The sequence below is a fragment of the Rhinatrema bivittatum genome, chromosome 1 (assembly GCF_901001135.1).
Source record: "Rhinatrema bivittatum chromosome 1, aRhiBiv1.1, whole genome shotgun sequence".
In the NCBI taxonomy this organism is placed as follows: Eukaryota; Metazoa; Chordata; class Amphibia; order Gymnophiona; family Rhinatrematidae; genus Rhinatrema; species Rhinatrema bivittatum.
Window position 1 is genome coordinate 401,698,712 of NC_042615.1, and position 15,318 is coordinate 401,714,029.

Below are 15,318 nucleotides of genomic sequence, written 5' to 3' on the forward strand. Positions count from 1 at the left end.
ATGCCATGATGTTAGCTAGTAGCTCATTTAAAACAAATCAAAGGAAATTCCTTTTCACTCAGTGCATAGTTAAGCTCCGAAATAAATTGCCAGAGGATATGGTTACAGTAGTTAGTGTAACTGGGTTTAAAAAAGGTTTGGATAAATTCCTAGAGGATAAATCCATAAACTGCTATGACGGTAATTAATAAGTAATAGTAGCTTGTGATCTATCTAATGTTTGGGCACGTGCCAGGTACTTGGGCCTTGGATTGGCCACTGTTGGAAACAGGATACTGGGCTTGATGGACCTTTGGTCTGACCCAGTATGGCACATCTTATGTTCTTATATTCTTACCTTGTGCTCTTCAGGAATTCCTTGCCCCTGAAGGAAGTATAGCATTAAATTGTTATTAAGCCCTGGTATCGAGAGTGCTGCCAGCTTCCAGCTATACTCGGAGAGGGGCTACATAATTCTGTTGGAGCATCTCAAAACTCTTGTTTTTCAGTCATATGTCAGCAGCAAATTTTCTGGTGCACCACCAACTTAAGCAGTCACCTTATGCCCCTGCCCTAAACAACTTACTGGGCAGACTGGATAGTCCATTTGGGTCTTTATCTGCCATCATATACTATGTTAACTATATATTACTATGACCACAATCTAGAAGGAGAACTATTTACACAAAAACTAAAGTATTCTTTGCTTTTGATTTTAACCAAACCCCTTTCCTCCTGTTCCTTCAGATGAGCGTGGGCCAGGGGAGAAGAACAGACGTTGAATAAGGGAGCAGAGTGATTAATCCTTGCTTGTCAATGCTTCCTCCAGGTTTACTTTATTAATTTTATGAATCAAATTTCTTAACATACAGTCAAATAAAATAATAGCCTTGTACTTCTGTCCTCGGAGGAGAGGGTCTGGATATGGAAGCAATGAGTCTTTTTTTCCTTTGCTCGTTTGCTGTAGACTTACCCTTTCCCCTCTTCTTCCCTATCTGGGAAGGAAAGGACTGGAGCAAGCCATTCTCTGTCGCCCAAGATTATGGCACTCGCCAATAGTCATTGGAGTAGAGTCTTGTGCACCCGTACAATGGGCCCTTTGCTTTGCAGGGCCCAGAGCAACTGCTTCTTCTGCCATAGACAAAAGAAGCACTGGGCAGGCTGGTATTCAGAGGCTGATAAAGTATTGGATGAGCCTTTTTAAGTTCTATTAATAAGAAGCCCTTTTACATTTGGCCACCGTCCAACTTCTCCCAAACAGATGCAGTTACAATAAGAAGAGACACTCTATTTTACTTTACCAATATGGCCGCTGGCTCCACTGGGGCGGCCCTGCTAGAATTTGTTTTTTGGGGGTTTTTTTGCTGCTTTTACTGCGATTTAGCAGAGGTGATGACAGTTGTGCATCTCTTCGTTTTTCGGATAATCCCAGAAACGCTCGTGTTTTGTAGGTCTTATTTCTGTCTTTTTTTTTTTTGTCAGGCAGGGTGTTGGATTTACCGCCCAGACGTCTGGACTTCTAAGGCCCTCGGACTTCTTTTGCTGTCGTCGCCAGGAAGAGGAAGGTTGCTTTGAGTGATTAGAGTACGGATGAGAGTTGCAGTTTTGAGGTGGGTGATCAGTGCCAGCGAGCTTAGTCGCGCTCCTTGCTTACTTTCTCGCTGAGACCCCATTCAACAGGGACGGGATTTTATCCTTTTCCGCCGCCAGTCGGATCTTGGAGGGACTGGAGAGGTTGGGGCGCCGGGGACCGCTCTCGAGCACTTCAGCCTGTAGATGGCTATTTTGCTCGGGTACAGGGTGAGCGCAAGTATGCTGGTTATTTACTATTGTGCAGTGCTGTCGTGATGTGTCCCTATCCTAAATAGCTGGCAGAGGTTCGCAGCCTCACAGACAGCTCGATACTGTAAGACCGCGGGAGAGCGGACGAATGCCCGCTCTCCCGGCGCGCGCACCAGCCCTTCGCCGGTGCGCGCGATACAGTATGCAAATGAGGTGACGCGGTGAAAACGGGGAAAAGGAGGCGCTAGGGACACTAGCGCGTCCCTAGCGCCTCCTTTTTGACAGGAGCGGCGGCTGTCAGCGGGTTTGACAGCCGACGCTCTATTTTGCTGGGGTCGGTTCTCGAGCCCGCTGACAGCCATGGGCTCGGAAACCGGACGCCGGCAAAATTGAGCGTCCGGTTTTCGGCCCGACAGCCGCGGGCCGAATTCAAATTTTTATTTATTTTTTTTTTTACTTTTTTTTACTTTCGGGACCTCCGACTTAATATCGCTATGATATTAAGTCGGAGGGTGCACAGAAAAGCAGTTTTTACTGCTTTTCTGTGCACTTTCCTGGCGCCGGAAGAAATTAGCGCCGACCTTTGGGTCGGCGCTAATTTCTGAAAGTAAAATGTGCAGCTTGGCTGCACATTTTACTTTCTGTATCCCGCGCGCATACCTAATAGGGCCATCAACATGCATTTGCATGTTGAGGGCGCTATTAGGTGCCGCGGGTTGGACGCGCGTTTTCCTCCCCTTACTGAATAAGGGGTAAGGGAAAACACGCGTCCAGAGCTGGCTAACAGTGCGCTCCGTCGGAGCGCACTGTACTGTATCGACCTGAGAAGGAGGAACCTGTCCTTGCAAGTGTGACATTGAAGATTTCTGAGACTGTTACTCTCTATGAGCTGCTCTTTAAATATAGTTCTGGAGGAAGGATATAATTTTGGCAGGCTCAAAGTGGACTTTACGCTGTTTCTCTCAGAATTGATTATTTTCAGTCAAATTGTGTCATGGGCTAGTGTTTTTGCAATTCACAAGCACTATAGTACGTTTCCAATTCTGGCACTCTCAAGATCCCAAGTTGTTGTAATGCTGATTGCTTCCTTCCTTTATTTACTTGAAAAGCTTGTTAGTACAAAAAAAATGATTTACAGTAACTAAAACAAAAATAAACACCAATCCATAAAACAGTACATAGATCAACAAAAAATGCCATTAAAATAGTAATTTATTTTTGATAACCCATTTTCATATTTACTTCAAAATGGCTTGTAATAAATAATATAAAACATATCTTAATTACAATAGGAATTTAAAATCTATATAATACATAAATTAAAAAAAACAAATGTAAGATAAAACTGTAGTCTTTAGTAAAAAATCTTCCAGAACAACCAGGATTTACCAATTTTCTAACTTTCAAATAATGGCCTTCTGATCGAATATCCTGGGGCAAAGAACCAAATCAAAAGTGCTTGATATTGGAATGAAGATTGTCTTGTTCCCTGCAAATATATTTCTTTCTGGGATGGAAGATATAAAAAACTAGATTAATGATTATAAAATGAATCATCTCTGTTTATAATAAGTAAACATGCATTTGAATTAATTGAATATAAAAAATTCTTCCTATAAAAAATTGCTTCTTAATGTAAGAGCAGGGCTGGCTCTAGGGTAGTGTTGAGAACGGGGTGTTTAGTGTGCCCATGGGCCTCAGCCCAACCCAGACCTTCAGGACCGAGCCAAGGGTTGACGGTGGCTCCGCATGGCTGAACAATCTTGCCCTCGGCCAGGCCGGCAAGCTCCCATGGCCAACATCCAAGGATGTTGGAAGGTGAATGGTCCTCCGACCATTCCGAGCCCTTTTGCACCTGCTGCAAGCAGCATGGAGCAGCAGGCCTGGCCTGAGGTTGAGGGCAGACTGGCCTTGACATAAAGACAGGACTACGGTCGATGCAGACGGCATCCATGACGAGACTGGACTGATGCAGACGGCATCCATGACGAGACACTTGACATCCACAAAGGCAAACACAGGGCATGGACATTGGCACTGTGTCTCAGGGCGCCCTACTTAGTCCACCCGCGGAACTGAGTCACGGACCACCCTGTCCCACTACGCGCCCTACACAGCCCCAAGAGGCTGGTCACGGACCACGAGGGGAGCGGGATAGAACAGGGATGAGTCCAACCCAGGCAGAGCTTCGACGACGGAGCCATAAGTCGCCCGGAGCTCCACAAAGGCTGGCAAGCATGACGGCTCCAGAGCGCAGGGACAAATCCCTCCTGCAGCTGCTCCATTCCCAGGCACGACATCATCCGGAAACACAGCCAGACAGGACATGAAGGCTCAGGAGCATCAGACGAAGACACGGGACAGGACATCCAGGAAGGCAGGAACATCAGGACGAGGAAAACCATAACGAGACATCTGGACGTGGACAGGGACCTCAGGCAAGACACCAAGATAAAGACATGAAGAAGGCAGACGAGACGAGGAGCTCCACAAAAACAGAGGACCTTACAACTCTGGCAGGCAGGAGCCTCCAGATGGAAGTCACCACGATGCAAGGCCCAGAACAACTGACGGAGCAGCCCTTTATAGGGCTGAAGCAGGAAACAGTCACAGAGGTGGGGCCAAGACACTTCCTGTGTCTGGCCCTTTAAATTCTGCAAGAAGACGCGGCCGCGCACCTAGGAGAGCAGGAGGAAGCTGTGCAGGACCGCGGACAGCGGCCTGCACCGACGTAATCACAGCAGACGCGCAGGGCAGGGCCTGAGGAGCAGGCCCTGACGTCGGCAGCGGCTCCAGCCACTGCGGGGAGTCCCGGAGGCGGCTTCAGCCGCCGGTCCAGCCCGGGGATGCAGCCCTAGCGCGGCGAAGACGGAAGCAGCGATGGGGCGGTCCCAGGCCCCGAAGAAGGCTGGAAAGTCCCTGAAGAGGAGAGACGCGGGCGGCCTCCGGGCTGCGTGGGCAGGCCGACGGCGGCGTCCTGCCGCGCCAGCAAAGAAACAGCAAGTAGGTGAGTCAGCGGAGCCTGCTCGCGGGGAAACCCGCAAGCAGGCGAGAAACCCGCGAGCAGAGTTCATAACAGGTAGATGCTCCTGAGCAAGAATTATTGATGGTATCCCCCCCTGCCCTTCTCCCACTTTTCACCCTCCATCTAAGCAAACTCCCCTACATATCACTCTCACTATCCATCCATTCTCTCCTCCTCCTCCGATTCTTCCTTCAGGTATTTGTCCCCCTTTCTCCTCTCTGGGGTCATTTTCTTTTCACTTCCCTCCAAGCATTTTTTCCCTCCTTCCCTCCAAGCATTGTCTCCCTTCTTCCTTATTCTCCCTTCTTCCAGACATTCTTTCTCTCCTTTTCCCCACCTCCTCTCTTTCCAAGTATTTTCTCTATTCCTGCTGGCACACTTTGTGGAGTGGGGGGTATGGGATTGACTGATGATGGCAATTCCATGGGCCTGACAATGATCTCCCCCCCCCCCCCGCCACTAGCAGTAACTTCACAGGCCTCTTCCTCCTCAGCCAAGCCATGCGTGCCAGCCTCCAGCACTGGTTTCATTGGTGGAGGCCAGGGCGGACCATGATCCATTCTGGCTGAAAGAGGAACAGTAATGATGTGATTCTACATCTTGTGGATCTTCACGTGTCAAAAGACTAATATTGCAGTCCTTCCAATAAAACAAAATGTTTAGGATTTTATGTCTCAGATACCAGGCGGCCATTTCAGTGTCTCAGGCCATGGGAACCCTGTAGATAAAAGGCTACATTTTTTTCAATAAACCCAAGTTTATCAGAATAAAATGTCTCCCATTTGTCAAGATTTAATTAATATTTTTAATGTCTTTAACAGTAATTCTTTATCCTGTTAGATCAGTCATCACTTTGGGATTTCCCTTCTCCACTTGCTGATGGAGACAGAGGACATAGCTCTTTTTCATGATAACACTTGGGGCTATAAAGGAGGTGTGTTCCTGGCCAATACCAGTAGTCTGTCTCCAGCAACGGTGGACACATGATGAGGATGTAGCTCCCAGAGTTGGTGTTCCCTAGCCTGGTTGAGTCCTTGTTGCTCCTGGGACAAATATCCCTAGGGGTTACTTCTCCCTGTGGGAGTAGGTGCCCAGTCTCTTGCCCTGGCCGATCTCTTGAGTCATCCTAGGTGTAGCAGTCTCCCAGGCTCTGCCCTGGTTGACTTCCAAGAGGTCCTCTCAGTTGCCTGAGGGTCTGTGAAACCCCCAATAAACAGTGCCTGGCCCAATATTCTGCGGGGGCTGTAGTGTTTTCAGAGCACAACGATAGTTGCTTACCTGCAAAGAGTGGCACTCTCGTGCTCTCTCCCTTAACCCCTGCCTTCCTTTCTCATAAGTGAAAGAGCAGCAGAAGTAAGTGGAAGCCGGATTGCTTGGCAGCAGGCAGAGGCTTGATCTGAAGGTGGTAGGTAGCGACAGAGCCAGTTTCTATGTGGAGATGCATATGCTGGAGACAGAGCAGCAGTGACCACAAGGGAGGTATAACTCTCTGACCCCCTCGAAAGGACTGCTGGCGCTCCGAGGCAGGTTTAGAAGCAGGTGGTGCAGAATATCTACCCGCTCTGAAGCAGCGAGAGTCCTGAAACCTAGCTCGAGGAGGGAAGACTTTCTTAGAAGATCTTTTATCTTCCGGCAACTGATTGCCCTTGGATTCGGCAAGCAGCTTTACCAGCTGATCCAGATCCTCCCCAAACAGGAGCTTGCCCTTAAAGGGTAGATTACAAAGCTGGGACTTGGAAGACAAATCCGCCGCCCAATTTCACAGCCAGAGGAGACGCCGCGCTGACACCATACCTCTCGCCGAGGTCCTCACCAGATCATACAAAGCATCAGCAGCATAAGCAATGCCTGCTTCTAGGCGGGCGGACTGCAGAGTCCCACTGTTGCCCATACTAGCCCCGGCAGCCAACTCCTGGATCCAACACAGACAGGCCCCTCTGCATGAGGCTAGCGCAAACCGCCGCCCGAAGGCTTAGCGCAGCAACCTTGAATGCTCGCTTCAACTGGATCTCCAGCTTGCGGTCCTGCATATCCTTAAGGGCAGCCGCCCCCGCAACCGGGATATAGTGGTCTTTTTCGTGACTGCCGAGACCGCGGTGTCCACCTTTGGAATCTTCAGTAACTCCAAAACATCAGACGATAACGGGTACAGTTTCGCCATAGCTCTGCTCATCTTCAAGCCGGAATCTGGAGTCCCCCACTCCTGAGTCACTAGTTTGTGAACCTTCTTAGCCAGAGGAAAAGATGTTGTGGGACCCCTAATGCCGTCAAGGACTGGATTGACGCCCTCGTGGTCAGACTCTTCTTGAGAAACGTTAAGTCCCAGAACTTCAAGGACTTGGGAAATAAGGGGTCTTAACTCATCCCGCTTGAACAAACGCACCATGCTGGGGTCATCCCCCTCCGCAGAAGGGTCATCGGGCTCATCCGGATCATCAGTATCCACATCAGCATCCACATCAGCCGAATCTGACCGCGGATCCAGGTCTGCCGCCCCTACTACCCCAGAAGTCGCCCCAGACCCCGGGATCGGATCTCGCGTACCCTGGGGAGAATCCCCTGTGGGGTGAGCCTGATCAGGCGGGTCCGAACCTGCCCCCAGGAGACCAGGCCGCTTTACCGCCGAGCGTTTCCTTGCCAGGAAGCCTGGTGCATAAGGAGGACAAATTCTGGGGGAAACCCCTCTGGGTCCCCCTCCCCCACTGGAGAGTTGGCTGGGGTGATATCATCAGTTCCCCAGGTGAGGTCTTCCCTCACCGGGGCTAGAACAGGTGGAGAATCCTCATCCCGCGAAGCCGAGACAGACGATCCCTCCCCGAGGGAGGAGGCAAGAAGCCCTGAAGAGCCCTCTATCCCCGGGGAACACATTGCGCATAAGGAGTGCCGATAGTCTGAAGTGAAATAGAAAAGGGCGTGAATAAAAAAAGAAATGCTTGGTGCCGCTACGTGGAGAAAATTTCAGTCTGGCCGGGCCGGAAAAACAAACTTTTCATGCTGCGGGCTAAGAGACTACCAGCCGAGGAGGAAAAGAAAAACGCGCGCAGCCGTGCCATGGGAAAGGAGCCTGTCTATAGTGAAATCTCAAGGCCCCCAGCAGGGAAGTAGCGAGTAAACTAGGCACATGGAGAAAAAACTCACCCTTGCCCTCAGAAAACGACCCTGAGCCCTATTGCAGGAGACAAGGGAGCAGCTGTAGCAGAGACGGTGGTGAGTAGCCAGGAGCCCCTGGTCGTCAGACACCGAACTGTGGCGGACGAAACCCTGACAGGAATATCCAATTACCCGGACGCCCGGCTTCTACGGAGGGATGGCCCACGAAGGCGCCTAACACCTCAGGAAGCGACCGTAAACCAAAAAATTAAATTTGAACTAACTATAAAATATAGCTAAAGACTGCAGGTGTGCATCTGTACCACTCGCTGGAGTCAGAGAAATACTGAGTGACTGCAGGTGGCACTCTCGTTATGTAGCAGTGCCCAACGTTCTAATTGTTCTCTGACACAACCCACTTTTCTGGACTGATCTGGGTATGATTCAGGAACTTATTTTGAGTATCTTCCTCCGTTAGGAGTTAGAAAGAAATGGCTTCCGCCATGGCCCCAACAAAGCCTGCAAAGGTCAGGTCCTCCGGTGGGGACCGGTGCCTCTCCTCTGTTCTGAATAACTTTGACAGCTGTTTGCTGGCAGCGCATCCGGATGTTGCTTGGTTTCTTAAGGGGGTCAAACATTTGCGCCCTCCCATCCATTCGGTGTGTCCGGATTGGAGTTGAATTTAGTCCTGCGAGTTCTATTTGGCGCTCCTTTTGAGCCTCTTCGTGGAGTTTCCCTGAAAGATCTGACTTTGGAAAAGATGTTTTTGATGGCTATTTGCTCGGCCTGTCGTCTCTCAGAGTTGTAAGCACTTTCTTGTCTGGACCCTTTTCTTGGGATTTACAACGATCCGGTATCATTATGTACGGTTCTGTCCTTTGTCCCTAAGGTGGTTTCAGCCTTTCACGTCAATCAAACTGTGGAGCTTCCGGGGTTCCCTCACTGGTCCCGGGGGTCTTCTCAGAACAGAGACCTTGATCTTTTGGATGTGCGGTGCGCTTTATTGCGTTATCTGGATGTTACCAATGACTTCAGACATTCCGATCATTTGTTCGTTCTCTTTGGTGGCCCAAAGAAGGGGGACAAAGCATCAAAGGTGACCATATCTCTGTGGATTAAGGAAGCTATTTGCACGGCATACATAGCCCGAGGGCGTCAGGTGCCTTTGGGTCTCAGAGCTCATTCCACTAGGGCTCAGGCTACTTCCTGGGCAGAGTGTAAGTTACTGTTGCCTCAGGAGATCTGTAAGGCAATGGTGTGGTCGTCTATTCACACTTTTACGAAACATTACCGATTGGATGTTAAGGTTTCTGATGAACTGTCCTTCGGGGAGAGTGTTCTTTGTGCTGATCTTTTGGGTTCCCGCCCAGTGTAGGGTGGCTTGGGTACATCCCACTTTTTTGGACTGATCTGGGTATGTTCAGGAAATGCAAATTGGTTCTTACCTGCTAATTTTCGTTCCTGTAATACCACAGATCAGTTCAGCGGCCCACCCCTTTCTTCAGATACCGAAAGACTGTCTTGGTCAGAACCTGCTTAAGTTTTTTATTGTTGAAGCTCCTTTTTTGCAGACATGATTCATGGAGCAGTTTTTAGCAGTTTGGTCTGGTTTTTGCCAGCGGCGAAATGGTAGTCAGGAAATTTTGGTTGGGTGCTATCCTTCGTTGATTACTTGCTGCACCTTTCAAATGCTGGTTTAAAGACCAACTTAGAGTACACCAGGGTGTTGATGGTTTGCCCATCTCTGTCCAGTCTATAGTGGAGTGGTTTATGCAGGGTTTGCTTCAGCTGAAGCCTCCCCTGCGGCCTCCTATTGTGTCCTAGGATCTCAACCTGGTGTTGGCTCGGCTCATGCGAGATTCTTTCGAGCCACTGGGCTCCTTTGATCTGAAGTACCTGATCTGGATGGTTATCTTCGTGGTTGTGGTCACTTCGGCATGCACAGTCAGCAAGTTTCAGGCGCTGGTGACATATACGCCCTATAGGAAATTCTTTCATGATAGGGTGGTCCTGCGTACTCACCCTAAGTTCCTACCTAAGGTGGTGACTGATTTTCATGTAAACCAGTCATTCATTCTGCTCACCTTTTTTCCCAGGCCTCACACGCACCAGGGCGAACAGGCTCCGCACAGCTTGGATTGCAAGAGGGCCTTAGCTTTCTACCTTGAGTGGACAGCAGGCCACAGGCAGTCTATGCAGCTCTTCATCTCCTTTGACAAGAATAGATTGGGAGTTGTGGTAAACAAGCAAAAGCTGTCAAATTGGCTGGTGGATTGTATGTCCTTCTGCTATGCGCAGGCGGGCCTTCAGCTTGGAGGCCAGGTCAAGGCTCACTCTCAGAGCCATGGTGGCTTTGGTTGCCCACTTGCACGCAGTTCCCATAGCCGAGATCTGGAAGAATGCGATATGGAGTTCTCTCCACACTTTCACTGCCTATTACTGCTTGGACAGGGATGGCCGACAAGACAGCAGTTTCAGCCAGTCTGTCCTTTGATATCATTTTCAGCTCTAGAACCCAATTCTTCCTGCCTTGGGCCCTTTTTCGGGTTGAGGCTCTCTCCCTCTATTACCAATAGCACCTGTGCTGTGCTAGTTGGCACCTAGTTAGGTGCCTGTTGGTCTTATTTGTTGTTCGGGAACAGCCTGTAGCTATGTATTCACGCATGTGTGACGGCTACCATCCTGCTTGTCGTAGAAGAAAGCAAAGTTGCTAACCTGTTAGAGGTGTTATCCTAGGACAGCAGGATGTTAGTCCTCACAAAACCCACCCGCCAGCCTGCAGAGTTGGTTTTCTCCTATGTTTATTTTATTTTTTTGCAATTCTGTGTTATGAGACAGAAGAGGGACCGTGCCAGGGTCCATCTGATGATGTCATCCTCATGTGTGAAGACTAACATCCTGCGGTCTTAGGAGAACACCTGTTACAGGTAAGCAACTTTGCTAACTTTCTTAATATTAAGAAATTCTGGGATAAATTATCTGGGATAAATATGAAGAGAGGAGTAGTTATTAGGGATGTGCAGAAGGAAAAAATTTGTTTCGATTTGGTTTTCGTTTCACCGGGACCCAAATTCATTGCATTAGTTTCATAGGGGGAAAAACCAATTCGTTGATTTAGTTTTATTCGTTTTTCATTTTCCCATTAAAGTCAATTGGGGAAGTATCTGCAGCCTATTTTTTGGCTGCAGAATTGGGATTTTCTTATCAATTCTGATGAAACATCTGGGGAGCAATCATCAGAACGAGACAAGAGCTCCAAGGTACTTAGACTGTGGCAGAGTGGCACCAAAGTGGCATGAATAGCCTAAGGCACTGTAAAGGGGCAAAGGGGTACCAGGAGTGGCAAGAGTGCTTTAACAGAGGTGCAAAGCAGCAGCGAGAGTGTAAAAAACACACCATAGCTTCAAAAGAGAGCACCCATAACAGTTGCATGAACTCTCGAAGGCCGCACTAGAGGCAAAGTGGCAAGACAGCACAATGAAGGGGGAACATAGCAAGCAGAAAGAGTGTCAGAAAAAAACATAAGGCGCCGATAAAGGGACAAAGCAGCAGAAGGACTAGCACCAACACACTGAGGAACCATGATAGTGGCAAGAACACCACAAGGAGTAGAGTGAGTCATCAGGTGTATGGCAGCAAGGCAGAGTGGCAGAAAGTTGATAGGGGCAAGACAGGCTGGCAGAGCTGAGGTAGTCAGATCCCTGTGGTTTTGATAGGGGCAAAACAGGCTGGCTCTGGGGAGAGTTCCCTTTCCTTTGTGCAGGAAAGGGCTCCCTAGAATGGGTTCTAGTGAGCTCTCGCTGGTCTTTTAAAATCTGGTGGACATAGCAGATATACAAACGAGAATTTTGAAGGCTGAGGCAGAGGAGGTTTCCATGTGAACAGGAAAGGGCTCCCTAGAATGGGTTGGCCCCTAGACTGGAGCACTCGCCTTCAAAGCGTGGCGAGTCGTTGTGGAGGAGGTTCCCATGTGAACAGCGGTTCTGGTTCAACATGGGTCAATGGTTGCTAAGAGAGAGGCTGGCTACACCCGGGGAGAGTTCCCTTTCCTTTGCACAGGAAAGGGCTCCCTGAAATGGGTTAGCCCCTAGAGTGGAGCACGAGCCTTCAAAGCGTGGTGAGTCGATGTGGAGGAGGTTTCCATGTGAACAGCGGCTCTGGTTCAAAATGGGTCGGCGGGTACTAAGAGATAGGCTGGCTATACTCGTGGAGATTTCCCTTTCCTTTGTGCAGGAAAGGGCTCCCTGGAATGGGTTGGCCCCGAAAGTGTGGTGGTTCCGTTGGCATCTAGTGAATACCCAAAAGCTATTAACTGTACTTATGCACTTCAGCTGATGACAAAGGAACTTTAAGAGCTCTCAGAAATAAGAAAACTGCTACTCAAGTCCAAATCTACAATATCAAACTATGTTGACTTTGTACCCTACAGTGCCTCTGTAAACTATGGGAACACAGAGGATGAGCTAGAGAACAACTACCACCAGTTTTCTATAGTACTAGAAACATTAATGTTGGCACCTAAGAAACATTTATTTATTTATTTATAATTTTTATATACCGGTGTTCCTGTATGACATACAAATCACATCGGTTTACATTGAAACAGAGAAAAAGAATTCACCCGGAGGTGGTACATGGAACAAGGGGTATATAAAACTTGGATAGGAGAAACTGTTCTAGCTAAGTTATGGATTGGTCCATAAAACAAACAAACAGTTAACTGTGTGAAGTAATCTGTACAATGAAAAATACAGCTTGTGTGAGTAACAGTCAGTAATCTGTGGCAGTGAAATACTAGTAGGGAACATCGTGCCTAGAACGTCCTTAATTAGTTCAGAAAGTGGGAATGAGCAGAGGAACGAGCAAGCTGGTTGCGAGCAAGGGGCTTATGTTCCTGGAAAAGCTTGGCAGAAAAGCCAGGTTTTGAGTTTCTTTCTGAAAATCGAGTGGCAAGGTTCTTGTCGGATGTCTGGAGGGAGCGTGTTCCACTGTGTGGGGCCTGCTGTAGATAAGGCACGTTTCCTAAAGGAAGATTTTGATGGGGGGTATAGAGAGTGCCTTTGTATGCTCCCCTGATCGGTCTGGTTGAGGTATGAGGACGCAGTTGGGAGCTTAGGTGGAGCGGGGAGATGTTGTGCGTAGCTTTATGGATAGTTGTGAGAACTTTAAAGAGGATCCTGTATTTAATGGGCAGCCAGTGGAGGTTCTTAAGGATGGGGGTGTTGTGTTCTCTTTTGTTTGTGTTGGTAAGAATTCTGGCTGCGGACTTCTGAACCATCTGGAGAGGTTTGATGGTGCTGGCCGGGAGCCCAAGCAAGAGAGAGTTGCAATAGTTGACTTTGGATAGGATGATGGATTGTAGTACCATACGGAAGTTGTTGAAGTGAAGTAGTGGTTTCAGCTTTCTAAGTACTTGCAGTTTGTAGAAACAATCCTTAGTGGTAGTGTTTTCAAATTTTTTTAGGTTTAGCTGGTTGTCGAGCATGACTCCTAGATCTCTCACATAAGGAGATTGATTTAACTTTGGTATGGTTGAAAGGAGGGTGCCAGTTGGGTTGAGAAGCCCGTTGTTGTCATCTTGTGAAATGATTAGGATCTCCGTCTTGTTGTTGTTAAGGACTAGGTTGAGGCTGGAGAGCAGTTGATTGATTGATTGCAGGCAATTGTTCCAGTGTGTCATAGTTTTGTATAAGGATTCTGTAATCGGGATGAGAATTTGTACGTCGTCCGCATAGAGATAATGAGTTAGCTTTAGATTGGTGAGTAGATGGCAGAGCGGGAGAAGGTAAATGTTGAAAAGGGTCGGTGAGAGGGAGGAACCTTGTGGGACTCCCTGGTTGGAGAGGACCGGATGTGATTCTTTGTTGTTTATCTTTACCTTGAAATGTCTGTTAGGAAGGACTTGAACCAGTTAAGGACTGTTCCCTTGATGCCTATGTCTGCCAGACGCTCTAATAGTGTTGAATGGTTTACCGTGTCGAAAGCTGCGGAGAGATCTAGTAGAATCAGGAGATAGGGTTGTTTTTTTTCCAGGTTTGTTAGTATGGTGTCCGTAAGGGATATGAGGAGGGATTATGTGCTCAATGATTTGCGAAAGCAGAACTGAGAAGGTGCGAGAATGGTATTTTCTTCCAGGTAATCAGATAGTTGCTTGTTGACTATCTTTTCCATAAGTTTAGCAATCAAAGGCAGGTTAGCTATTGGGCGGAAGTTAGCTGGGTCTGTTGGCGACAGATTAGGTTTTTTTAGTAAGGGTTTTAGAATTGCTAGCTTAAGTTGGTCAGGGACTAGACCTTGAGTTAGAGAGCAATTGATGATGTCTGCCATTGGCTTTGAGATGGTATTCCTTATGGAAATGAGGAGGTTGGTCGGAATTGTATCCAATGGATGAGAGGAGGGTTTCAGTTTCTTGAGAATATTTTCTATCTCAAGAGCTGATATGGTCTCGAAAGATTCAAAACTCGTGTTTTGTTGAGGTAGGGTAGAGAGAGGGAGAGGAGGCAGGGGGTTGGATGTCAAGAGGGGTTCGGTCAAGTTGGCAATTTTTTTCTTGAAGTAGTCTGCTAATTCAGTGGCTTTGTTAAGTGCTTGGTCATCCGGAATGGTAGGAGGGGATGGTTTAGTGAGAGCTGAGACGTAAGAGAATAGTGCTTTCGAATCGAAGATGAAATGATGGATTTTTTTTTAGAAAAAATCTTTCTTTATGCTAAGTATAGCATTCCTGTAGGCATTGAGGCAGGATTTGTATGTTGCTAGAGTTGAGGTGGATGGGTTTTTTCTCCAAATATGTTCTTTACTTCTTAGCTCTTGTTTGAGCGACTTCAGTTCTGGGGTAAACCAAGGTTTCTTATTGTCTCGTGAGGGTAGTAGGACTTTTGTGGTGGACGGGCAAGTTAGGTCCGCAATTTTTTTAGTGATATTGATCCAGGAGGAGGTGGCTGCGCTTGCATCAGAAAGATCAAGTTGTGTTAATTCTTTAGAGAGCTGGTTGCTGAGGAGGTCTGTGGAGCACGGTTTCCTGAATTGGATTGTAGTTTTCGGGAAAGATTGGGGTGGGAGCTCTTTGATCTCGAGAGTCGTGTTGATGATCTGGTGATCCGTCCAAGGGACCGTCGAGCATGTGGGCATGGTGGAGAGAGAGATGCATTCATTGATGAAAAACAGGTCCAGTTAGACGGCCTGTTTATATACTATGGGGCAAATTTTTAATATTACACGCATGGGGTACATTTGTGTGCGCTACCCGCGCACACAAATGTACACCCAATTTTATAACATGCGCGTGCTGCCACGCGCATGTTATAAAATCCAGGGTCGGCGCGCACAAGGGGGTGCACACTTGTGCACCTTGCGCGCGCCGAGCCCTAGGGGAGGCCCGATGGCTTTCCCCGTTCCCTCGGAGCGGCCTTGGAGGGAACTCTTTTTTTTGGTCCCCCCCCACA

At 48.2% G+C, this 15,318-nt stretch overlaps 1 long non-coding RNA gene across 1 annotated transcript in view; it reads left to right on the plus strand.

Moving 5' to 3' along the window:
- The first annotated feature begins 609 nt into the window (after positions 1 to 609).
- Positions 610 to 15,318, plus strand: part of LOC115091779 — a 50,839-nt gene continuing 36,130 nt past the window's right edge. The window contains exons 1-2 of the long non-coding RNA XR_003856814.1: positions 610 to 808; positions 1,462 to 1,589. This is a non-coding gene — a long non-coding RNA (uncharacterized LOC115091779). The remainder of the gene's footprint in view (positions 809 to 1,461; positions 1,590 to 15,318) is intronic.